This window comes from Paramisgurnus dabryanus, chromosome 2, assembly GCF_030506205.2.
Source record: "Paramisgurnus dabryanus chromosome 2, PD_genome_1.1, whole genome shotgun sequence".
NCBI lineage: Eukaryota > Metazoa > Chordata > Actinopteri > Cypriniformes > Cobitidae > Paramisgurnus > Paramisgurnus dabryanus.
Genome location: NC_133338.1, coordinates 48,149,503 through 48,175,528, shown reverse-complemented (window position 1 = coordinate 48,175,528; position 26,026 = coordinate 48,149,503). Strand labels below are relative to the sequence as shown.

The 26,026-nt window shown below is 39.9% G+C and overlaps 1 long non-coding RNA gene across 1 annotated transcript in view; it reads right to left on the bottom strand.

The window, feature by feature from the left end:
* Positions 1-26,026, bottom strand: part of LOC135743724 (uncharacterized) — a 39,457-nt gene that overhangs the window by 619 nt on the left and 12,812 nt on the right. Inside the window, exon 2 of the long non-coding RNA XR_010530566.1 lies at positions 21,515-21,561. This is a non-coding gene — a long non-coding RNA (uncharacterized lncRNA). The remainder of the gene's footprint in view (positions 1-21,514; positions 21,562-26,026) is intronic.

The window sequence follows — 26,026 nt, the reverse complement described above, 5'->3', positions numbered from 1 at the left end:
AGACACTTTCTCAATGTCATTTTCTTGCACTGTACTCGTATATACACTTTTAATGATGCAATTAACAAACAAAAAATGTGATGCCATTAAAGAATCAATTTTTAATCAAAGGTTCCCAAAAGATCCATTTCTTAACACAAAGGTTTTGTGGATCTTAAGTGTTCCTTATAAAAACCATACAGCACTTTTTTAAGAAACCACACCGGATATACTGCAAACAGGATTAAATGCCCCAAATGCTGCAGCCATTTTCTGCATAAACATGCAGCGCGACCATTGCACCACAGTCTAATTGTGCTATTACTAATTCATGTTTATTAATGCAACGATGTGTGAAGGTGGCAGAGACAGATTGCTGCTGTTTCCGCCGTGCGTGTTTGCATGCCCGCAACATCAACTGGGAATCATGGGAACTTTCTCACACACACACCCACACGTGCACAAAACAGCTTGACTGCTTGTTGACGATGCCAGGATACATGTGTTTCTCACCGCTGTCATACAACGTGGATGGTTGGAGTTGCCTAGCGCTGGCCCCGTGCCAAGGCCCTCTATTCCCAGAGCCTCTTGTCCCCTCGTGCCCTTAGGCATCTGTTGTAGAGTTATTGTTTTCACTGGCGTGCAATTAGCAACACTACACATTTATTTAGCCTTGCTCTAATGCTCCATAATTAGCTTCAGGCCCCAAACAAGCACCGCCTTCCCTCGCTTCGGCAACACGGTCGCAGGCTGGCGTGATTCAGCACGAGCGAGGGTACGCGGGAAGAAAAAGTGTAAGAAAACGAGAGAGAATTACTGGAGTTGCTAGCAGGGCCAGCTTGTGTGTTGGCTCAGCACTTCTTAAGAGCTCTTTAGGGGCCTGTTGGCTGAGCAGTGCGTGCGTTCGGGGAGGAAAGGGCAAACTCAGAGCGGTTACACTTTTATAGAATGCTTTGTGGAAAAACACCCCTGACACACACCTCAGCACTGCAGCCCTGTTTGTCATAGGGCCCAAGGGGCCGCGCTGGCCCTCTGACATGACTGTGAGCAATGACCTTCCAGGGCAGCAGTTTAAGAGACTACAGCATCCCCACCTCCTGTCCTGCGCTGCTCCCTGGGAAATGGAGTCTTTCATAGGTGGCATATATTGGCAGATGGAAATGCATAATTCTTATGCGAACGGCAGGAATAAATTATACTGAATTGTGCCAGGATTTGCTAATAGATTTTTGAAATGTTTAATTGCCATTAGATTTATTTACCTTTATTTAGCCGGAAATATCTTTTAGTTTTTGCCATTAGTGGAGAGAACAACTTTTATTTCACAACACAGTAAATAAACGTAGCTGTTTGTGGGTGTAATACGTTCCAATTTAATAAAAAAAACCCTGATCAATGCATGGAAACATCGAATGCCTTTATTTTCCAGAGGCTGCTGGCTCATATGTGTATATGTATATTGTTTACGGGGAGAAGGTCAAAAGCAAGTTCAAGTCAATGTGCATACTACATACATATTCATGCGTTGGCTATATCAATCTTTCTTAGCTGAGGCTGGTGGGCGGAGCCGACTGATGAGGTCAAAAGGGACACAGTCGCATGAATAACAGAAACGCGCTCGGCTCAGCTGCATCGTATCTGCGTGCGCTCATTACAGAATAAATAAATAAACTCATACAGTACTAAAACGCTGATGATAAAATTGAATTTCGAATGTTGAATAGCAAATTTACTCAAACCGCAAGCTATTTTCTTAACCGTCACCCTGTCCCTGACAAGGCAATATTCTGAAATCAAATTAAAGCGTCTCCTTTTTTACAGAGCAAAGGGTCTATGTCCCCAGAAATCACATCACCAAAACTGACCTCTGACCTGTTTCATTTTGCTATGCCTGCCATCATCCAGCAGAAAATTAGAAATGTCATGCTATTGTCTGGTCCTGCGGCGAGGGAGTGGATATGAAAAGATAAAACGCAGTAGCTACAATAAGGCATAGACGGGACTATTCTTAAATAGAGAATACAAGACGTACATGTTTGGCTAAGCTATTGATATTTGGCTGAACCACAAAAATAAACGCTTGAAGCATTTGGTAACATTCGTGTCTCTGGGTTACCAAAAATGCATTGAAATATTTCAAATTCTGAGGAGGAATGAAGAAAAAGGGGATGTCTCTGGTCTCCCTGGGCAACCAGGGTTAAAACACGGCTTTTCTTGTAAACACGAACAGAAGAAGGACAAAGCGTCTACTCATAACAAAGCCAATAAGAGAAAAGGTGACATGATTCCACATGTGAAAACATGCCCATAAATATGCACACGGGCGTAATGTCCCTCCCTCCTCGGCGTAAAATAAAAGAAAAAAACAGAACTGCATCGGTGCACGCGTTAGATGTACATTTAAATATATACATTTATTTTTCAGCCCTTTGAAACAGCAGGGTGTCCGAATCGCCGTCCCACATATGTGTTTACGCTTGGATATATCCGCCGAATATGTAAATACGTATGTGTGATCATTTTCAGCTTTCAAAGGGCTCAGCACTGTCCATTCGAATGCACATGTGCGAGATGCGTTTTAAATGTTATATTTCCATGATTGCTTCTCGCACCCATTTCCTGTCTTTTGTGCGGGACGCATTGTGTGTAGCGTCTGTGCGTGCGCCGGGCGGGGCGGTTCAGAAAGGACATCCCCCTGGGAGCCTGGCGCAGCCCCATCTTTTATTAATCAGAGGCCCCAGCGCCACACTCCACGCTTATCACATTTAACAGCCTCAGATGGAGATGCGGCTACGGGTGGAGTGCCTTGCTTCTTTATACGTCCGCTCGAGCAGGGAAGACCGAAGTCTGGCGCGTGCGTGCGTCGGAGGGGGTCGGGTGAGGGGGTTGAGGTTGAATGAAGGGGGTTTGGGTGCCGACCCATAATGCGTCTCCATCACCCGGCTATTGGGCTGAATCACAATACAGCAAATTACCTTCTGCTGACAAGAAAAAATGAGCAGGTCCCGCGTATGGAGAAAAAAGATTGTCACGAAGAGGTGACACATTGATTGCTTAGCATGCGTATCCTGCGGGCCTGGGGTTCACATTCTTCCCCTCCTATATAAATGTAGAAGAGTGGGAAAGGGGAGGCAGAGCGAAGGAGAAATTGAAATGCCAAGTTATATCGGCGAGCCCACTCTCAAACCGGCCAACAAACACAAACACACCGGTCTCGACTAACTCGTGGATGAAAAGCTAAGGTTGTTTCATGCACACGCGCCTCTGAAAGTCTTCCCCCCTTTTTATTCATTGTCTTGTCCGTCTCTTTTGCCCCCCCCCTTCAATCACACACCCCATCTCATGTATGTCATAGCTCAGATGAATCAGTGTCAGCAGTGTTGAGAGCACTTACTGTCAACCTCAGCGCCCCGGGCCACGCCACTGATGGACACAAACTATAAAATATCACCCCCCTAGGGAGACATTGTTCGAGCACTCCCCCTCCCACAGCCCTGAGGTGAACAACTCTCACACACTTTCTTCCCATCTGTGCATCTGCTCTTACATGTAGATTATCCGTACAACTTCTCAAAGCCATGACTAGGAGAGTCGAAGTGGTTTGGTTAGATTTCTCAGCCCTTAGAGAATTTGAGAAACTGAGATCGGTGCGGCCCATTCAGTTGTCAAACCTGTGAGCTCCTTTGTGCCGCTCCACACTGGAGTCTGGTCAAATGACACAACAGGAATCCCAGATCTGAGACCTCTGACAGCTGAATACTAGAAGACAAAAGCAAAAATCTTGATGTCCACTCCGGGTTTAAATAATGTAGCGGGGTGCACGCTGGGATTGCCATCAATTGCAGCCTCTGATGATGGCACTTATTTCAGCTGATAAGTGGAGTAGAAAGCAAGAGGTAGAAGAGGAACACCAACACCCCCCACTCGTCTGAATCTTGCCGTCTATTTGGGTCACCGGGCTTAAACTCTCCTCATTGCATTCACAAGGTCAACAACCAAATCACTTTCTTGTCTGTGTTTACACTTATATGTGATCCAATGTATTTGTATCCTATATAAATATACATAATGTACAAACAACTGTCTATAAAATCCAGTCTAAAGTCTCATAATGCAGGTTTAAGTCCAACAAAGTTGATTTTTACGTTGATTTCAATCTTTAAGATGGCCTTCCTCAAACAATTTTAAAAATATCAAGGTTATATTTTCACACTTTGTGTAGGATGATTTAGCTGGATTTCACAGGCTTTTTAAACTGTATATCTATTTTTCCTTACAGACAATAAGACACCCACATGCCACACAACTGTCGTACCTACACATGAACACAAGCAGCCGTGTGCACACAGTGTTAAATATTGACAAATCATTTCAATCCGTCTGGCAAACAGTTTGTTGCTGTTTGGCATCAAATTAAGCCATATTAGCAGGTAAACATCAAAATGATTAGTGTACATTAAGACGCTGTTGACCTCTATTGGCATTGGATTTGTTTGTGTGCTGATCTAATTGGTCCTGCTTACAGCACTGGCACGCTGTGAATTCTGGGATGTCTGGAGTGGGCGGGAGGGGGTGCCGATCTAAATGCAGTGCATCACGTGCAAGTCGTTGATTGCAATTTATTCCTCTCTTTCCTATTCCTTTCCTAACTTCTCCTTGGACCAGTCTGGGTATTTATGAGAAGCGAAGATTACTACATAAGTAAAAATAAGTAAAACAAATCTTGAATGTATTTTTTCACATTGACTATGTTTATATGTACACCAACAGTGTGATTATTTTTAATAATCATAGTAAGGACTTAATCGCAATAAGATGTTTACATGACTGGAGATAACCTCTTCACTCCTGTTAACATGCAGTTTTTATTTATTTTAAATAAAAATTATTTTATTATTCACACATAGCCCAATGCAGAACATAAATGATGCACTCACCGATGCTGTCCACGGTTTTACACAAAATTTTCTTATGGACGTATTTCGTAATTTGGTGCCGTGATGAAGACCGCAATATTATGACAGTGCCTGTAACGGTTTTATACGCTACTGTCGCGTTATTTGAGCCGTTTATGGACGAAGGCAGACTGCTGACAGCGAGTCATGTTGACAGAGTTCAGAGAAAACTTTAAACTAATGTCAAGTTTAAAATGAATTTGCACTTAAGGTGCATGACAAAAAACAAATGCGATTAAAGTGCTTACATGTCCGATTAAAATGTTCGTACGCCATTGGTTTTAATACGATTATACTTGCTGCGATTATGAAAGTCTGATCTCATGAAGGGTTGAGTTAAAGTCACAATTTTTTTTTTCTGTCCATTGCATGAAATGTAGCTTTGTACCTTAAGCACAAATGTCTTTTTCGTGTCAGTCGAAAATTTTTTTATAAATAGTTTTCGTGTCCGTGGCACAACTTTCTTTTTCGTGGCATTTTATGTATTGTTTTCTCATTCTTTTTCCTATTTTCTAACCATTGTCGCTTGAGGTTGGGGTTAGAATCACTTTCTGCTAAATTTTTAGACATCCAAAACCCAACTCTAACCCCAACTCCAGATTATTATAGTTTTAAAAGCCGAAGAAAAACATGTAGAAACCAATACATGAAAGTAAATCCTAAGCCAAACCCCAAATCTAACCCCAAACGACAAAGATTTAAAAATAGAAAAAAAAAGAGAAAACAATACATAAAATGACACGAAAAAGAAAGTCACTATTTAGAAATTTGTTAGACTGACATGAAAAAGACATTTGTGCTCAAGGCACGAAAAAAGCTGAATTTCGTGCCATGGACACGAAATCAAACACCAAATTTCTTGTGACTTTAACGACTTGCCGTGAGATCATGATTTTAGTCAAATTATTTTTATTGAATTATTTTGTTTACATGAGGTAAAGTACAATCGCAATATTGCCCAAATCCCATTAAAATCACTTTATGAGGGTGCATGTAAACGCGGTCAATGTCTTTTACAATGCACTCTGAGATTGCATAATAATAAGTTCATATTTGAGTGATGTTATCCGAGGTGCCCTCTGTGGCTGTAGTAGGGTGAGCCAAGATGGTGACGGTTGCCTTAGCAACCAGTATACAAGGTTGGAGGACACAAGTGTCAGCAGTGACTGGTGATATGGCTTCTGAATAAGTGTGTGTGTCGCTTGAGGATGTGAGCTATGGGTGTGAATACTGACTGATGAGGGACACTGTTCCTCTAGGTGACCTTTCTACCTGTAACCCCCCTCCCCACCCCCCATTCTCTATCTCCAATCACAACGTCCTCCCTGTGCCGGGGTCCGTGTTGAATCGACACCGGGGCCGGCGCCCAGAAACTCATCCATAATTCCTGATGAGCGTAATGCCATCTCCACTTCATAATTATGTGCTATTCCTTCACCTTCAGCGCAGCCAATGAGACCAGCAGAAGCGTTCGGCCCTAATGAGCTGTTGCAGCGGCCGGTCGGGGAGGGGGTGTGGACTGCAGAAATGCAAGATGCAGGAAAGACCAGAAGTTTGAGAGAGTGAAATGAAAAATGAATACTGCTGTTATAAACTACTAATATGTAATAAAAGGCTATAGCATCAGATAAATATCCTTCATCATCTACAACGGCATCCATTTTCCGTACATTATTCCAAGTCATCTTGTGATTCCATTTTAGCAATCGGCCACACACATACACATGTGGGGGCACGATCTGTCTCGCACAGGTTCAAGAGGCGGACAGTGGAGACCATGCGCATGAGCCGCTCTCTCTGAAGACCTGACACGACAGAGAGCGAGATGGCCATTAAAATCAGGCTCCCTAATAAATGCACCCGCACTAAAAAATAATGGTCGGCTTGTGATGAGGGTCAGCCACATTTGAGAACTCGGTGCAACCTCATTCTCCGTGTTCATTTTCCGTACCGACATCAGGGTGTCGTCGCCCTTCCACGATACAAACGGCACAATAATGTAAATAACAACAGCCTGGTTCTCATCAGTAAGCGGCCAATTACTCGGGACACATTTCTGTGTAAGGTTTCTGTTTAATATGTCCCATCTTTTATTGTTATTGAAATGTCAGGCTTATTTGGCTGTGAGATGAATAATAAATAAGGCGTAATTACTGTCCTGAACGAGCTGCATGGGTCACTCTCTCTCTCTCCATAATTAGATCTTGTAATTAGTTTTTCTGATAGATCAGGAAGGTCTGGGGTGGGCGCTGGTAAGTGCGGGAGAGGTGAGACAACTTTGTACAGCCCCCTGTTTGCTGTTCATTAACACGCTCGCTGTGGGCGAAGCTCTTTTTATGACCTCCCTCCCCTTTCTGCGAAGACTTGACCAACCAGATCCACACAAAGACAGCGGAGAGCTCATTTATAGCCTTAAACAATATGATATTTGGCTGTTAATTTAGATGCTGTGGTGCTTTTGAAGCATTCCTGCTGCACAAAATATCTCTTATATTTACGTTCGAAATGCATCATGTGCGTTCCCTGGGAATCGAACCCACAGCCATTTGCTCTGCTAATGGGATACTTTCACAGCTGGGCTACCGCCTAACCCTAACCTAACCCGAACCCTAACATGACTGGAAATGCTTGATTTTTGTATTATCAATAAACTGAACAATTTCTTGCCTATGCAAACTCACTAATAAATTGTGCCAGTGCATTTTTTATGGGTTGATAAGGTTTTAGGTGTGTTGCCATGCAGTTGCTAAGGCATTGCTTAAATATCCAAGTAAAAAAAATCCCACTTAACTGATGTTCTGGTCCCTGGTTATCATTTGGGTCCATCATAAATATACATCTTTCATAAGCGCAATGGTTTAGGAAAAAGCCAATCTCAGCCCTCTGGTGCTCTTATGTTCATACCATAAACAATGCAGTTAAGCATTAAAGGTTTTGAGCAATAATAATGATGATTATACAAGATATGCAAATAGACCTAGGAAGGGACAACGCTGAATGTAAAGGAAGTATTAGGGAGACAAAGAGGCCAAATACAGACAGAAAGACAGACAATTAACTTGAGTGTCCCAGGTCAACACCATTGAAATGCATCCTGTTGAGAAAAATGTGCCCCACATTAGTGGCATTGGCTTTATGAAAAACTTATCTGGGCTTGTAAAAATATCTACCCAGTTCTTATTCTAGAAGGCCTTACACACACACACACACACACACACACACACACACACACACACACACACACACACACACACACACACACACACACACACACAATCTCTCTCTCTCTCTCTCTCTCTCTCTCTCTCTCTCACTGTTAGCCAGGCTACACTAGACATCTCTCCCTAATCAGCAAGCTCGCCGCACAGACCCGTTGCCATAGTAATATGCTGGCTGGTCGACATGGCAACCGCACTGAGGTCCACTATTAAAATGATGAGAGAAGGAGAGAGAGAGAGACTGTCCAAGATAGTGAGAAATATGAGTAAAGAATGAAGAACGGCAAGAAAAAATAAACGAAAAGAACAATTGGGAATCGGGTGGGGGGAGTGCATGGGTTGTATTCACACATCCTGACACAATGTGTCGAAACAATGCCATTAAGCTAATGCATGACGTCAGGCGACATATCAATTCATCCACGCAAAACAAGCCTATTCATCTGGAGAAAGAGATTATAAACTAATGTAACGTTTTATGTAGCGACTTCCATCATTAACACCCTTAGGCTTCCACGCACCTGTTGTACAAGTTATTATTGATGAAATAGAAAGTGTTTTTATGGACTACTAGACCATTATGAGGATAAGTGGTGGTGTGACGTCATAATACACGGACAATCAAAAGTACCCAAGTACAAAAAAAGTCTTAAAGTCAGTCAATAGTATAAAGGAATGTTTTTTATATATACAAAACAAAAAAAATTGGGATGATGTTGATTAAAAAATAAATAAGAGTATGTAACCATTATGCATATAAGACTTTTAGACCAGTTTTCCTCATCAATGTCCATGTAAGTGTATTTCCATCAACACATATCTTATATTCTTAAAAAAAAAGTTCATTAAAACTTTTTTTTGCAGGGATGCCATAAAAATAAGCATTTTAACAATTTTTAGGGTTAGGGTTGGTAACACACTGGGTCACCACACACATCACACTTGTGCACTTTTCCTGGACTGGCTTCATTTATCAGGTATCATTTATCAGGTATCAATCTGTCTATCTATCTGTCTTTAAATTATACTTTTACCCTCCACCCTCCCAACTCTCCTTGTCTATCTCTTTCATATAAAAGTCATGTCACAATGAAGGGATGCCACTCGGGCGTCAACACACATAGGCGGTTTGTGTCAGCGCACGTGACATTCCAGACAGGGTCGGTCTCATTTTGTCTGGCTTTATGAACGATGTCCCACTGATGTATCTTTGTCCTGTCCTCACACCGCCATACTAGCCCTCCATTCACTGACAATTACAATGAGTTTAAACAGAGTAAGAAAGTGCGTCATCCTCTTAATGCAATTACAGCATGTGTGCGCACACAAACATGCACGCACAAACATATTTTTGTGCGCAGTGCGAGATAGGGAGCAGAAAATATTGTGTCCCAAACTTAACCTGAAAGGACAAGGCTCAAGACAAGAGCTGGATTCATCCAAGATAAGATCTTTCACGAATTTATATAAGTGGCCCAAAAAGTATTTGGCACATTTAAAAATGAATAAATACCGTTGCATTTTCTTGAAAGAATATGCATGCAGACTTTTTATCCAGATCGATAAAAATTACCTTTACCTGGTTTAATTCTGAAGCAGCAGATAAATGATATTACAGAAATCAAAGGTAAGTATTTTTTTTTTTGCACTGTAAATAATGCAGCATGCAACTATTTTTTAACCTATTATTTTAAGTTTTGACCTGTGATAAGTTGACATAACTTATAAAAACAAGTTGAAATTGTTTCATTTAATTTTTTAAGTTAAAGTAACGAAAATATATGTTTATTTGACAAATATTCTGCATTTTGTACACTAAATTGTTAAACATGAATGAAAACGCCAAGTGGACGCCAACTGTGGATTCTTGCCAGCGTTTCTTCAGCGAAGCGCTTTGGGTTGCTATGATTCTTCTGTTTTGATTATCAGTAGTTGTACGATGTGCCGATTTGTTGTTGGGGTATTTGCCCCTCTTCCACTATGAAAAGTGACATTGATGAGTGGAGCGTTTCACCCAAAGTTTAACATTTTTCAACTTTGGGCACTCAGCGGTGAATGTGGAAAAATGCATGCAGTAACGCTTGGCACAGCACATCCATTGGAAACATCTGAAAACATACGCCAGCCGAAGGAAAACACATCTTGCTATACATGCCCACATAGTGAAACTTAATGTAATAAACTGCACCTGTGGTTACTCTGCCGGAACTACTAAACATTACTCTGACACAGGTTAGTTATAAGTAACAAAAAATCACTCAGAAAGTTTGAAGCACTATGATAATCCATTGCAATAAAAATGAAAGTATTTAAATATTTATAAATGCATATATATCTTCACCTTTCCCTTTAAATCTTTTTAAATTGGTCGATTTTCTTAAAATTGAGTCTTTAATAGGTCTTTCACTTCACCAACAATCTGGATCAGACAATTACCAGCACTTGATCAATTAACAACATGAAACTCATTAACAAAACAATTTCAGATCTGTAATGGCTCCCAGGAGCCAAGATACACAGATGCCATATCATTTATAGGGAAAAATGCCCCCTCTCTCATCCACTTTCATGCATGTGTGAATGCAGTACATGTGTGCATTTGTTGCCATCAATTCCAAGGAGACTATGTGCATGTTCTTGACATATCACACTTGGTGCAAACTGGTGCAAAGAACTTAAAATACACGTATGCAAGCACACACAAGCAACAGACACATGCAAACACATACGCACACTCACACACACCCTCCCAGTGCATGGGAGCCCAGAGTGATATCTTTTGTTCGATGTGGGGGCTCCATAATTAGTATTGATCAGCCCATTATGGTGTATTAGACTCCAATTGGATTTCCCTAAGTTTAAAATCAAGTTCATTGGCTGGCAAGTGACAGCAGTTTAAGTGAGACATTGAGCACCCCACCGGGCCTACGGAACAATGGAGAAACTGTTTCAGACAAGAGCCATCAAGCCATGGACAAACCATTACATTACAGAGAACAGAGCGGATCACACTAATAATACAATCTGATACAAAATTCCATCTATTTCCCTGATATATGGCGACAGGACGGTAAACTGATCTTAGCCCGGACCATTAATGCTTCTGAAGAATGTATCAAAGTCAGAAATAAATGAAATTGAAAGAGAAAAAAAACCCAAAACAAAACCCTAGAATCTATCCGCTGCTGTTGAAATGCTCAGCGCGGTTTCTGCTCTCCATCAGCGGCACGCCGTTGAGATGAGATTTGACGTTCTCCAAGTTAAACAACTTTTAGGACAGCTCCATCTGCAGTGTCTCAGACGCAGAGGCTTCGGACGAGGGATCGTGTTTGTACAGATTCAATTAGAAAGTGCAAACAAAGGCAGCCTTTGACGGACTGCCGTAATACGTAAACTTAGCAAGGCCAAGAGAAGCATCCTATTCATTAACGCCCTTGAGTATTTAATAACTCGCCCAGCTCTGCTAAGCAAAGACGGATATACAGATCGGAAGAGATAAGGCGGCAGGAAAGCGGGCCCTTGATTACTCCGGGCTGTCTGGTCACATGGCAATTTCACCATAACTATAAGAAATCACAGAAGTCGCTGTGCTGGCTGGCAGCCTGGTCCCCATGGAGTAACGCAGGAACAAACTAAAGACAATGACAGGGTCCCCTCCGGTGCGTACAACCCACCCCAATTAGGCCCCAGCTGAGCCTTTTCTCTGAACAGGCTCTGCTAAGCCTGCTACACTCCCAATTAAAGGGGGCCCAATTTATCAGATCCCCAAGTCCTCACAACTCGCCACCCTAGAGTGTCCTCCACCCCTGCGCCCAGGTATCGGTCTTCATTTACAGCATGGTGCTCAGCATTAAATGGAAATCAATGGTGTAAGTTTAGCAAAGAGTTAATTACTGCCGGGCCTCGGATTGATCCGGGCCCCGAGTGTTGGCAACAGAGAGGGGCCATTTATCTCATTCATCTGCCATTAAAAATGAGAAAAAAATCTAGAGGGGGGAATGTGATAAAGGGTTGGGAATGGAGCATTCGTTAGTAAAACTACCACGAATGTGTTAGTTATTTATTATAACAATGTTTAAAAGCGCATCTGACAAAAATGTGCTATTTCGGGTGCCTCTAATAATAATAATAGTGTAAATTAAAAAAAAAAATTCTGGGGTAAATGGCTTGCTTTTAAATTTTTCAAAAATGTGCCATTCCCCATTTCGCAGCTTCCTTCCAATTAAAAACGTCCTTGAGCTCCACGGCATTCGGCTGATTGCAGAGTCCGAGCAGCGCACGCAATCAGCGGCGAAGCTACGAGGACCGACAGGCTGGATGAAAAAGCGCACACAGACAAGTGGAACAGACTGTAAAACGTAGATTTTTGTGTGTGTGTCTGTGGGTTTGGGGGGGTGGACGCCTGTTCTGCAATTACAGCCCATCCTGCATGGGCCCCTTCAGTCCAACACTTAAGGGTTGCTGTGATTCCTGACAGAGAAGGTTATTAGTTTTTATTGAAGGAAATAGGTGCTAGGCGGCCCGAAATGGTGCCGTAATGTGCAGGGGGTTGGGGGGCACTCCTGACCCTGCTCTCCCTTGGGTCCTTTAGAGCTGGCTGAATGTTGGACACGTTGAGCCCATCACGCCATTCACGATTCCCCCTCCGTGCATGGGATCAGCGTCTCTTTCCTTGGCCTTGAACTCAACCCGACTGTCCACCTCTCTCTATCTTCAGCCTTGGAAACCTTTTGGCTTTGACATTTTCAGCTTCTGTTCAGCTTCTCATTACAACTCAGCCATGTGGCTGCGCTGATCAATATGTCTGTGTTCATTAATTAGCGCTGCTTACAGGGTTTTATGGGGGGGGGTTTGTATGCAAAACTGATCCAATCCTTTTACATAATATTTTAAAAGTGTCCTTATCACAATAATTTACTTCATTTATTTATGTTTTGTGTGTGTGCTACATTTTGATGCTGTCAACCTTATTGACACTGGCCCTAAAATATGACCTTTAAAATTCTGTCCCCTTAAAGTATCATCTTTAATGCACCTCGGTACTTGTTAATAAGTTGTAGTCTACCTAACAACATTTTCAAAAGCCAACTTATTTTATATTCAGAGTAGCAAACCAACATGGGTGAAAATGGACTCAGACACACATTTTCCCAATGCAGCAGAACTGTGTGTTTGCTCTGTATGCTATAATGACCGGTCCTCTATGTCTCCTCACGTGTGTGTGCGAACAAAAGACCAAAAGGGGACCGAGAAGGCCATATTTGCTCTTGTGGTGTGTGTGTACACTGCAGTGTGTGACGTTAGTTCAGTATGTGTAAGCTATGATGTAGCCGAGCCGCTGATGAAGTGCACTGCACACGTCTACGCACCCGTGTGGCCGCCATCTTGTCTCTTTCCTCTCCAGCACTGAAGATGCAGTAAATGTGAGTGTTCAATCACTACATGGCCATGGTAAATGTGTGCGTGTTGTCCGTTCACGGGCCTGCTGTGCTCATTTGTATTCTAGGCAGGTAGACTCTGCCAGTGACTCTCTGCTCAACCAATAATAATGGACTGATGGGAGTCTGATGGCCACAAGGCCTTCACATGTACACACACATAATCACCTCAAAGCACACAGGCATATGCATCTGAACATGAAGTGTAATTTAAAAACGGCACACATTTTGCCTTAAACGGGTATATGTATTTAAAACATTATTTTGCATGTACATACAATGAAATTCCAACTCTCGAGACTCGGCCCATACATCAAGTGCACCTAAATTAGAGATTCTCAGTTATTTTTTTCTGCTATACATACGTTGCTATACATTCGAGTATACACTGCATCAAAAACTGCACACTATCCATCTGTAAATAGTATTCAGATTTAGAATTAGTATGTCCAAGCAAGCAATTTTGCGTTTAAAAGGCGTCTAATAGCTGTGCAAAAACACAGCCCAGATGTCCAGTCTAAAACAAGGCACAATTTGGCCTGTCTGTTACGAAATATCTAACCAGCCCAAAAATAAATGCAATATATTACTGTAAATAAATAAATGCAATATTTTACAATCACTGTTGACTTTGCTTACACGATAGAAGTTATTTTGGCAAAAACTATCCAAATCTAACCAAATAAGTCTATTTTGGCTAGAAGTGGATTACTCATAGCCAGGCTATATCGAGGCTATAGACAACCTAAATCAGCCTATTACTTGCTGGGGTAGTATGTTAAAAATAAGTTTCCTTAAAGTACCCAGATGGCCTATAACTTCCGGTTAAAATTCAAAGTGCAGATTCATAAACTCCAGCTGATATTACCAACGCTATCTTATGGCAATTTTTACGTATTTTACGAGGTGGCTAATTTGTATAAATTTTACATTTTGCCTTGACCCCTGTGATGTTGGGGTTAGGGGTTGGGTTTTGTTATTGTTTTTGGATGAATAAATACGAATTAGCCAACTCTTAAAGGGTACATTTCACAAGACTTTTTGCCAAGAAGTTTGCCAACTAAATCGTTGGTGTCCCCCGAGAACGTATGTAAATTTCTAGCTCAAAATATCATATAGATAATTTATTATAGCACGTTAAAATGTTATGGGTGTGTCCCTTTAAATGCAAATGAGCTGATCTCTGCATTAAATGGCAGTGCCGTGGTTGGATAGTGCAGATTAAGGGGCGTTGTTATTATAATAAGATCCCCTTCTGACATCACAAGGGGAGCCAAATTTCAATGACCTATATTTTTTTAAATGTTGCAGAGAATGGTTTACAAAAACTAAGTTACGGAGTTGTTCTTATTCATATTTTCTACGTTTACTGAAGCACTGGGGACCAAATTATAGCACTTAAATATGGAAAAAGTCAGATTTTCATGATATTTTATTTTTATTTATTTATTTTTATTCATGCATTTGGCAGACACCTTTATCCAAAGTGACTTACAGTGCATTACAAGCTATACATTTTTATCAGTACTAGTGTTCGCTGGGTTTGCAATGCTCTACCACTGAGCTGATTTATCCATATGTCACATTTATGTCTTATATCTTAATATGAATAGTAGAATTGAATTAACACATTCAATTATATCAATTTTACTAAATAGTACATAAAGCATCATGAATTAAGTATACAATGGGAAAACATTCAGTCAGTATGCATTTTACTGTACTTGCATATTTTTTGCTGCGCACTAAACTGTATTTACTTTCCCATAACATAAAAAGTATAAATAATTTTAGTGCATAGTAAAAGTAGTTGGGTTGGGGCACTGCAATAGAGTCACCAGGAAAACATTTCAGTTGTAACATAACACAAATAAAGAGCACTATATAGAATACAATAAACTTTAATAGTAGCAGATAAGATGATAAGTTTTAAGCATTTTCCAGGCAATTTTTCTTCACTACCTTTTGGGACACAATTTGATCAATTTATCCCACAGAGTTATTGAGTAAGCAATTAAACGAGAGCACTGGCTTCTTTTCTCTCGCCGCTGAAGTTACCGCAGTTATTCGGCCTGTTTAATTGCCTCTTCCACAAACGCTGCTAGTGAACCGCTGCCTCTCTTAGCTGATGGGCAGGAAGTGAAGAGAGGAGAAAATGAATGTCACTACACAGCCTGTAAATTAAAACAAGGCTGACGACAGGCTCTAACTTAACCGAGGAGAAGATTGGCCCGTGTCTGGTGTATTACTACTCATTTAGAGTCAGTGCCCTGCACCGAAAAACCTTATTAGTGTGTGGTGCTGTTGTACTAAGTGAATGTGTTATTAAAACTCTAAAACAAATGACATCACATACTAGACATGCAAAATATATTTGGATTGGATGATATCGTCTATTTATTGGCCAATACTGGATAATTCATTGTGGACTCTAGATGTTTGTAGATTCGCCATCATGAAGCTCCCAAACTATGGAAGTAAGGTGACTTGCATGAAGAATAAATACAGTGTCACATAAATGTTATGTTATCGAATTTATGGAACACGCACGGTGATAAAAATATAAAAATGTATACTTTGTAAGTCACTTTGGATAAAAGCATAGGCCAAATGCATAAATGTAAATGACATAGACTAAAATATAGCTTAAACTCTCTCCATTACAACCTTCTTCTTATTAAGTAATATGTTATTCAAAATTATATTATTTTTTGAAATATAGTTTAATATTTATTATTTGATACTATATCAATTTTTTTGTATAATATATGTTAATACAGTTTACTTTGTGTGACTGCTACCTGTGTGAGGCCAGTGAGAGATTAAATGCATTTGTAAAATATATAAAAATTGTGTATTACTTCCTTGTGCTTATCCCAGGGCTACAAAATATTCAAAGAAACCATTATTTACTTCATATATCATAAATAAAGACATCCCAAATGTTCCTAAAGGGTAGTATTATTTAGATTTAGCTTACTTCTGAGGACAAATTTGTCTCCAAAGTATTTATAAAGATGTATCCTCACAAACATTTTTTATTTAGACTGAAATTTTTATTTTCATTTTAAGTTTAAGTTCTAGGTACTACATCTTTTTATTAAAAATATCACTGGGTTCCTATCACACATAGATATGAATAAAGTTCACTAACTTCAGTTTAAAGTTTTTAATTTATTAAAAATACAACGTATCGGTTATCAGCGATTGTAAGCCAGAATTATAATATCAGTGGATTCTTTTCACCTATATAAAAAAGGGCCAACTGAAACAAACTATTCATTTAATAGGTCTGTCTCTCACATGCTCAGACTCTCTCTCTTTCTGACCGCAGGCTAAGTGAGTACCGGGCCGGATCGGACTCCCTCAGTGGCAGCTAATGTTCCTGACCCAGCACTCCCCGAGCCACCTCAAGCCCCGCAGGCCTTTGAAGGGCCGGCCCGCTAGAAGGTCTCCTGATGGCTGGTGAGGAAATTTGCAGGAACAACTGAAAGAGGCCTTGTGTTTATTCAGCTCTCTTTAATGAGGAGAGAGAAGGATTATCACTGGCCTGGATCTCCACTGGAAGGAGAGGGGAGAAAACAAAAAAAAGAAAAAAGAAAACGACCGCTCCACATGTTGTTCTACCTCTGACCACTCCAGCAGATTTAAAGCACAAGGGAGGTGGAACGAGAGAAAGGGAGGGGAAGTAAAAGAAGTGAACGGAGCCTGCTGTGCTGATGTATTTCTAGGCCGCTTTCTGTACTTCCATGTCCAGATGTTTCTACTGCAGGGTCAGCTGGGGAGGATGAGAGATGATATTACTGTAGGAGCTGGACATGGTTTGGATGGGGTGGATTGAGGAAATCTAACACCACCTCCTCACCAAACCATTTATTGTAATTTGTGCTGGGGGTTTATCCTGTGTCGCTAAAATGCGGTATAATTTGAGTATTTTACACAGTTTTATTGTAATTATAACTCAAGCAAAGAGAGAGGCATCACATGAGGCGACAGCGAAGAAACAAATCCTTCATGTGTCAGGATTAGGGGTAAAATGGTGTATGCAGTGCAGAAATTTGGAGTATTTCCAGAAATAATTAAAAAAGTTATTTAAAAATGACCTATAGATATTTAATTTATATGTACAGTATTTGGGTCAGTGACAAAAACGGTTTGGAAAGATGAGATTTTTTAAACTTGTTTTAAAAGCATGCATTAGGTTTATTTCAATGCACAGTGTATTTATGTTAATTTTATGCAATAAAAATACATTTGAACCTTTTTTATGAAAGTTAAGGCTGAATGGACCTGAAAATGTCAAATATTGTTAATAGCGCCAATTGTGCCAAAGCATGACAAATATTAAATATTTTTTTCACCTTGATGGCATGTAAGCGTAATCATAAAAAAATATTTTAAAATATAATTTATTTTCTAAATGCGTTTTTGTAATATTTGTCCTGACATATGCTGAAAACAGCTCTGTTCTCTAAATAATCTTTGAGAAACGATGTAAAAATGTATGTAAAAAAATCATATTACACTGAACAAGATGATTATATTTAATTCCACATATTTTATGAATATATTTATATTTTAATAAAAAAATACTAGTTACATCAATTCACACAGACCAGTTACACAACATTTTTGCAACTATCCCCCAAATATTCTTTTAAAATGAAATAAACCCAGAAATTTTAGACTTTGTCCTCAAAAAAGAGACCGTATGCAAGTAATCTGCAAATTTATTTAGAAATTTTTACCGTTTTACATTTAATTTATCCCTTCGGACATAAAATAATTAATGTCACGCCATTGACCCATTTTACATAAAATGATGTAGCTTGTATGCACGGTATGTCACTTTGGATAAAACCGTACAACAAAATGTAAAATACAGTTTTAAAATCTGATTTTATTGGGAATAAGTTCAATTTCAATCATTGATTTCGATGTACAGGGAGGGTCACAAATATAAAATTGTAAATGTTTTGAGCTAACATTTTAATAGTTAAACAAATTTAAACTTGACATACCATCTTAAAGCTTCAGTTTTTCTTGTGTTTTTGAAGCTTTGGTTGTGTTTACGGTGCGCAATATAACGTGTTCATGTTTTGTGCGTAATAAAATGCAGTATTTAAGTGGCTTTAAAACGAATGGGTTTTGTACACGAAAGTGTTTAATCTCAGCTGAAAACGCAGGCGGACGCTGACTGTAGGAACTTGCCAGCTTTTTTCAGCTGAGCTTTGTGGTTGCTATAATTTTTCTGTTTTGTTATCAGTCGTTAAACAATGCGCCACTTGGTTGTTGATATTTGTCCCGCCTCTTCTCCACCGAGTGAGAAGTGACATTGACAAGCGGAGCGTTTTACCCAAATTTTTTAACACTTGGCCCTCAGCATTGAGCGTGGAAAAAACAAAGAGTGTTGGCGCTCAGCTTAGACAAAACCCGCCAGCTGCTGGCATTTTTGAAAAGCGCTGCGCTTTCATTGGAAACAACTGAAAAAATACGCTGGTCACTGGCATAAATCCATTAGTGTACATACAATAAATAAAAATATTGCAAATGGAACCCAATTCATCGCATTCTGTATATGTCAAGTTATCACACAGTCAAAATAAGCAAAACACATATTGCTAATAGACGTTCGAAAGCAAGCCGACTGTGTTCTTTAAACAGTGAGACAGCGAACATCAGTGGATCAATAGCAGTGTCTATTGTTCACTCATTGAGAAGGGCATTAGGACTGCTCATGCTGTATCATGCATCCTTCACTGATGCAGGTCAGAGGTCATGAACCCTGAACCTTCAACACACAGCTTACACATGAAGTAAACCCAATCGCCAGAGGCTGTGCCGAGTCCTCCACCCTTCAGAACAGAAGTGCAAACAAACCACTGCTTCATAATCCACACGACAAGATGGACCTCAGACACGCAGAGTGACCTATGACCTTTGACCTCCATCCAGCATCACCAAGTTCAAGGCTAGGCTCGGGAGGAGTGGACGAGCACCCAAATGGCCAGTGGATCAACATCGGTTTACAAATGAGAAGAGTGTTAGCTTATACGTGTGTGTGTGTGGTTTGCTGAGAAACACGTTGCCAAAACACTTTTGCTTTCCATCTGGCACCCCTTTGAGAGAGCAGGCCTGTTGGTTTACAAGTCAACCACTTCAGAGCTATAAAACTGTACTTGAGTGGATTAATAAATAAAATAAACTTAAAAAAATACAAGTACGCCACTTCATTGGTGTTGATTAGCAAAACCACATAATGTTGATATCCAATTATGCGAGATTGCCTCAACATCTGCTTTTTACACTAAAAGTGTCTTTAAATTTCTCATAAAAGACAGCCTGATATTTATATGGTAATTACTCGCTTGCATTTAAAACAGTGGGGCTCTGATAAAAAGTATTAAAAAAGCAGCACTCCTTTTAGGATCATATGTCTTGGTGGAAAGTGTGAAACCAGAGCAACGTTTTTCAGGCATCATTAAAACAGATTGTTTTGGCACCCTCTCACCTTGAAAAAAAAACTAAATAAATGCTTTTTAAAAAACGAATGCTTAAAACGTGTTACTAAATATTCTAAATAGCGCATTATAAATATTCCTTCAAATAGGAACCTGATTCCCTATTGTTGCTATACTCTAATGCCATAGAAAACCAATGTGTTTAAAAAAAAAGGTTTGTTGTAGTGAAAAACGTTTTTTTAGATTATAGAAAGGTATAAAAAAAAAATGGTTCTTCTGAATTGTTATTTGAGGAAACATAAATGGTTACTCAATAGCAGTGGTCACAAACCCATTTCCTGGAGATCTACCCTCCTGCATACTTTCGATCTAAAAAATTAGAATATTGTGAAAAAGTTTAATTATGAAGACACCTGGTGCCACACTCTAATCAGATAATTAACTCAAAACACCTGCAAATGCATTTAAATTGTCTCAGTCCAGTTCTGTAGGCTAAACAATCATGGGGAAGACTGCTGACTTGACAGTTGTCCAAAAGACGACTTTTGAAACCTTGCACAAGGAGAGCAAGACACAAAAGATCATTGCAAAAGAGGCTGGCTGTTCACAGTGTTCTGTGTTCAAGCACATTATTAGAGAGGCGAAGGAAAGGAAAAGATGTGGTAGAAAAAAGTGTACAAGCAATATGGATAACCTATTGGTCAGTTGGTAACTTTTTGATAATATTCTAATTATATGAACAGCACCTGCATATATAAATACACACGCATAAAAAAATATTTATATATATATATATATATATATATATATATATATATATATATATATATATATATATATTATGTAGGCTATATATAATATAAAATATATAAATATATAAAGAAATATACATTCACAATTGTTTCTTAAATACATAAATAAATGTGTGTGTATTTATACATAATAATTACACATCTGAACTTTCAATTGCAAAGGTAAACATACATGTATATAACACTGGAAAATCTATGAATATAATTATTGTATTTAAAATATTAGATTACATTTTGATTTATTTTCTTCCTGAATAAAACGTTAATGGCACAGAGCTCTGGTATATTAATTTTGCTATTCGGATCCATTCGATCTCTGGTTTCAACTTCCCTTTCACTTGCTTGCAAAGATGTGACATTTTGTCATGCAGTGGCATCACATTTTTTACCCATAGTTCTCAGTGAGTGACAGAGGCCAGGAATAGCACATGGCAAATGACTCCAGCGTGAAAGATCAATATTGTAGTGTGGCACTTTAGATATACTATCAGATCCAAACCTGCACAAACGTCTTTGCCACAGCAGCGACAATTCACTCCCCTGTTAAATGCATTGTGGGAAATCTGCCCTAGATGTACTGTACGCCATGTTGCAAAATTACACGCGGCACGTCGGACAAACTTTGAATGTTTTTTGCGTTTTCGTACTCACCGACAGCCGACGAAGAGCGGAATCCCTTTCCAGGTTTCCTCACAGACCTAAAAAAGGACACACAAAGAAATAATCATAATCAAACAGCCTTCAATCAAATCTGAAATTCAATTTTCCTCATCCACTTCAATCAGCCGTCTCAAAGAAAACACCAAGGTCTCTAATCGGCAAGTTGACTGATCAGCATTCTTATTCGCATACTTCCTGACTGTTCCCAATCATTTCTGGCCCCAAGGCCATACTTGACAACACCATATAAAATCAGCTTGTGAATAAACCTTGAAATGCACAAACCGGGAAAAAGACCAAGCCGAATTTCTGTGCAACATTTGTGACAATAAAAAACATATTTTACCAAACAAGTATGTAACACAAATTATTTGCACGGTACCATGCGTTCCCTTTCAGCGCGGGAATTTTATTTTCTTTATATTAAAACCATAAATACAACTGCAAAATGTAAATGTTAAGTGTAGTATATTTTCTTAAGCATAAGCATCATATTTATTAAAATATATGTAATATTTTAAAGTAGCCTACATCTGTAAGTGGGAACCAATTGCACAACTTTGGCACAGGACTAATACGAGATGGAAGGAAATCTTATGCATTAATGTCTTAATGTAACGTCCTTGTGCTTCCTCACATAATCAAAATCGCACTCAATGACACGTATATTTCAGCACACAGTACTTTTATGCGAGGTTTGGTTTTCTGTCACTGTATTACACCAGCTCTGGGGCAATGGGCTAATTACCGAGCGTGTTTAATAACAGGCCACAGACTCGCACACACCCAGACACACCGACAGATTTATGGTGCCCTATGGAGGCAGCAGAGAGGACCCCTGCCTCCAGTGGCCCACCACAGCCGAATGAGATATAGTGAGGTATTGATTCCAATGCCACTTCATTTCGCAATAACTATTACACAATATTCGCTTGCCTGCTCCAGGCCACTGATTTATACTGCCCTGTTATTTGCATTAGCGGTAAGTGTTTTTCTATACCGCAGCTATGGAAGGTCCATAACACATATGTACACCCGCATAAGTATAAAACTTTCAGCCTCTCGCATATATATACGCATCTATCAGAGTGCAGCTCTGGAAAGCACGGACATTTCAATCTTATGGATCTTAAGTGCATGTCCTCAGAACAACTGTGACATAAAGTGTTTCCATACATCTTTATTCCTAATCCAACACGGGTGATGGACAGAAAAGCAGACTTCTCCTGATCTTAATGGACTCAACTGGATCACAGTTTGAACATCAAATCCTGTTTTCGAAACATTTTACATTTCCATTTTTTTACATTTATTCAATTGGCGGATGCTTTTATCTAAAGTACAGTACAAGGTGTACATGTTTGCAGTTTGCGTTTTACATTTGAAACCCCTGAGCGCTATTCAAGCTAGTGCTCTGGCAGTATCAGCTACATTTTTTTTTCTTAATTAAATGGTTTGTTATTTATGTGACTTATTTATAGATATGTAGATTATGAGTAGATGAGGGGAGAACAAGATTTGGAAACGTAAGCACTATTCAAACCTTCAGTTGTCTCCAAACTTTCTAAAAGATCAAAAATAAAATTCACAACTGTGAAGTGATCCAATAGCTAAACAGAAGTTTGTGGGTTCGATCCCCGGTATTGCGTCGGATTTGGCATCTTGATCTAGCTATAAATAAATCCATTGGTTGTTGTGACGGTGCATCATCTGTGAGCAATCTGGAAGTCCATTACATGCAATGCATGTCATCAGTGCCTTCTGCATGCAAGCGATGCACGCTCTTCATAGTCCCAGGCCTACACCATCAGACCACCTAGCGACGGGGACGCGCATGTTCAAGCCGAGCGTGTGCAGAGAGGGGAGGGGTGGCAGCAGGAGCCACGTGCCCAGCCGAAATTCTCATACATATCCTCTCTGGAGGCGTTAGAAATGCCCGCCCGGCTTGCCCACTCCACCGGACTAAACAAAAGCACTAAGCAGCCTTAATTGCTACTTGGCTCTTTTGCATCTGGAGGGTGTCATCTCGGCGGTGATATGTAAATCAGCGGCCCCGCCTTCTGCTCCCCCACCCACTGCCAGGGCATAATAAGGTCTTTATCTGCATACGGGGCGGGCAAACGAACAGGCTGGCTGCCAAGTTTGCGGGGCTGGTGAGTGTGGCAATGCGGAAAGAGACACTTGTTGCCTGTTATGCCAAGCCGAGCGATACGCGCGCAGATGGCCGGGGTCCGCTGGCAAGCAGGCAATCATTCGCTGGCACTTTAATACCAGCGGGAGAGAAAAGGCACGTGGCACCCTGACTCCATATTTACTTCATTCATGAATAGAGCCCATTCATATGCACAGTCTAGGCTAATTTTATGCTAATGTGGCAAAGGGGAGGAGGCAAAGGGGCTAAGTTGCTGTTTGTGGGTATTGACTGCCTGCTTGTATGAATTAGTTACTGCTGTCTGCTAAATACCCAAAGGGTCACGAGAGAAGAGATTTGTGCGCTAGTGTGAAAACAGCTCTTATTCAAACTTTAGCAGAGCTATAATTATTATGTTTTATCTTAAGTGACATCTATACAGATCAAAGATTAAGAGCAATTAAAGGCTGGCAGGGCGAATATATTGCTACTTTTGAAGATAGAGAGGAAATGAAATTTTTGGACTATTGAAATTTAGCGACTGCATATTCATTTTTGATTAACTTTCAGCTTAACAACGCCTGGCAGGCGTAAAATTCATTCTGTCGTACAAAAAAGTAGCCGCAGAGACCCGGCATGGGAAGAAATTCCCACAAATGTTCCCAACAACATCCGATTCCAGATTTTTAAAGGTAATGGTTGAAGAGTTGAAACGCTGAGGTATTGCTCTTGCTTGTGTGTTTGCGTGCATGTGTGGTGTGTGTCAGCGTCGAGCAATGGTAAAGTCACATTCCCTGGAGCTTTATGTGTCCCCATGCTTACGCTGCTCCTATCAACATCTCGCCTTAATGCATTTTCTATACCTGCCTGTGTCCCGGCTACATGGACTCTCCAATGATTTAGAGGCAGCAACAAACCTGTCCCATTTTCAGACGGACATTATTGATAGACTGTCACTTCAGATTGTACAGTAGCTAACTGCTAATGGTTATTTTATAGTGCATATGTCAAATCTGATGTGGAGTGTGTTCGTTTATTTATTTATTTTTTACCTCTTTCTCTTTGTAATCTTTTCAAGCTGGTGTCCTTTGCTAAGCTAACGGATGTCACATTAACAAAATTAGACTTGACATGCATTGACTGTGTGTGTTTAACTATAGCTGCCAAGAAATGGAGAGTAGCAGTGTTTCACGTGCATCGTATTGAAGAACGCAAGGAATGAGACTGAACGTGCTCACTTACAATAAGGAGATATGAATGCGGTGGGCATAACATTCAATCTGCTTGGTAATGAGACTCTGATGTATATGATTTAAATTGTTTTACCAAAGTAAGAAATTTAAATCTTGGTAGGCCTTGGTTTAAAACCTATATCCACAGATACATATAAAAGTGCTAAGTATTAAACTATACCAATGAATCTTATCAGCTCCTTGAAGCCAGTGCAATTTTATCTTGACCATAGAAAATCAGCTAAGCATACAGAATTTTCACACTGTGATCTCATTTATAATAGGATGGAAACCATTTGAATGCAATAAGTCACATTTTTACAATGTATCTCCATAATTTATTTCGCTTTGTATTGCTATTCTGCAGATATTTCAATCCTATAATTATAGAAAAATTAGGTTTAATTTCTGCTCGAGTAAAATCAAAGTGGTGCCAATATTACAGCCTGCAGTGCGATATATTTTATGACCCATTTGAATTACAGATAAAATAGTAAAACCCTAAAAAAATGATCTTTATTGCAAGCGCATCAACAGCAAGTGCTGTTCATTGTGTATTTGTGGACTAGACCGCTAGTTTCTTTCATGCCTGGATCTTCGAGGGCCTCAATTTTGTGGGTATTAATGAGAGCACCTGCTCAGGGAGAAGATCCAGCGTCAGTAGATCAGTCTCTGTATCAAAGCCAGGCTTTTTGTTTCACCACTTGAATCATCCGAGTCGTTCGAAATCAATTTAACAATCGTCCCTGAGACCGATTTGAGTATGTAAATGTGGCCAGGTGGGGAAAAATAGGGTGAGCTGCAAAGAGAGAAAGAGAGAAGGAAAGACAATGAAAATGGCAGCGAACATCTATTACTGCACTAAAAAGTCGAATCCTTAAATTCCACACGCAGCAGGGCATGAAACAAAAGCAGCGAGATGAAAACGGGCAGAAAGATACATAAAACATATAATTGCACGATGACTAACCATAAAAGAACAAAGTAAAAATGAAAGAAGAAACAAATCACAAAAAGTACAAATATTTGCTCTCTTTCCTTAGCCTAGTGACTGCATATAAAAGTCTTTTTTAAGGTTTGCATGGGTGCTTTCACCATGTGGGTTGTTCTGAAACCATAACCATAATCTTAATAAGGAAT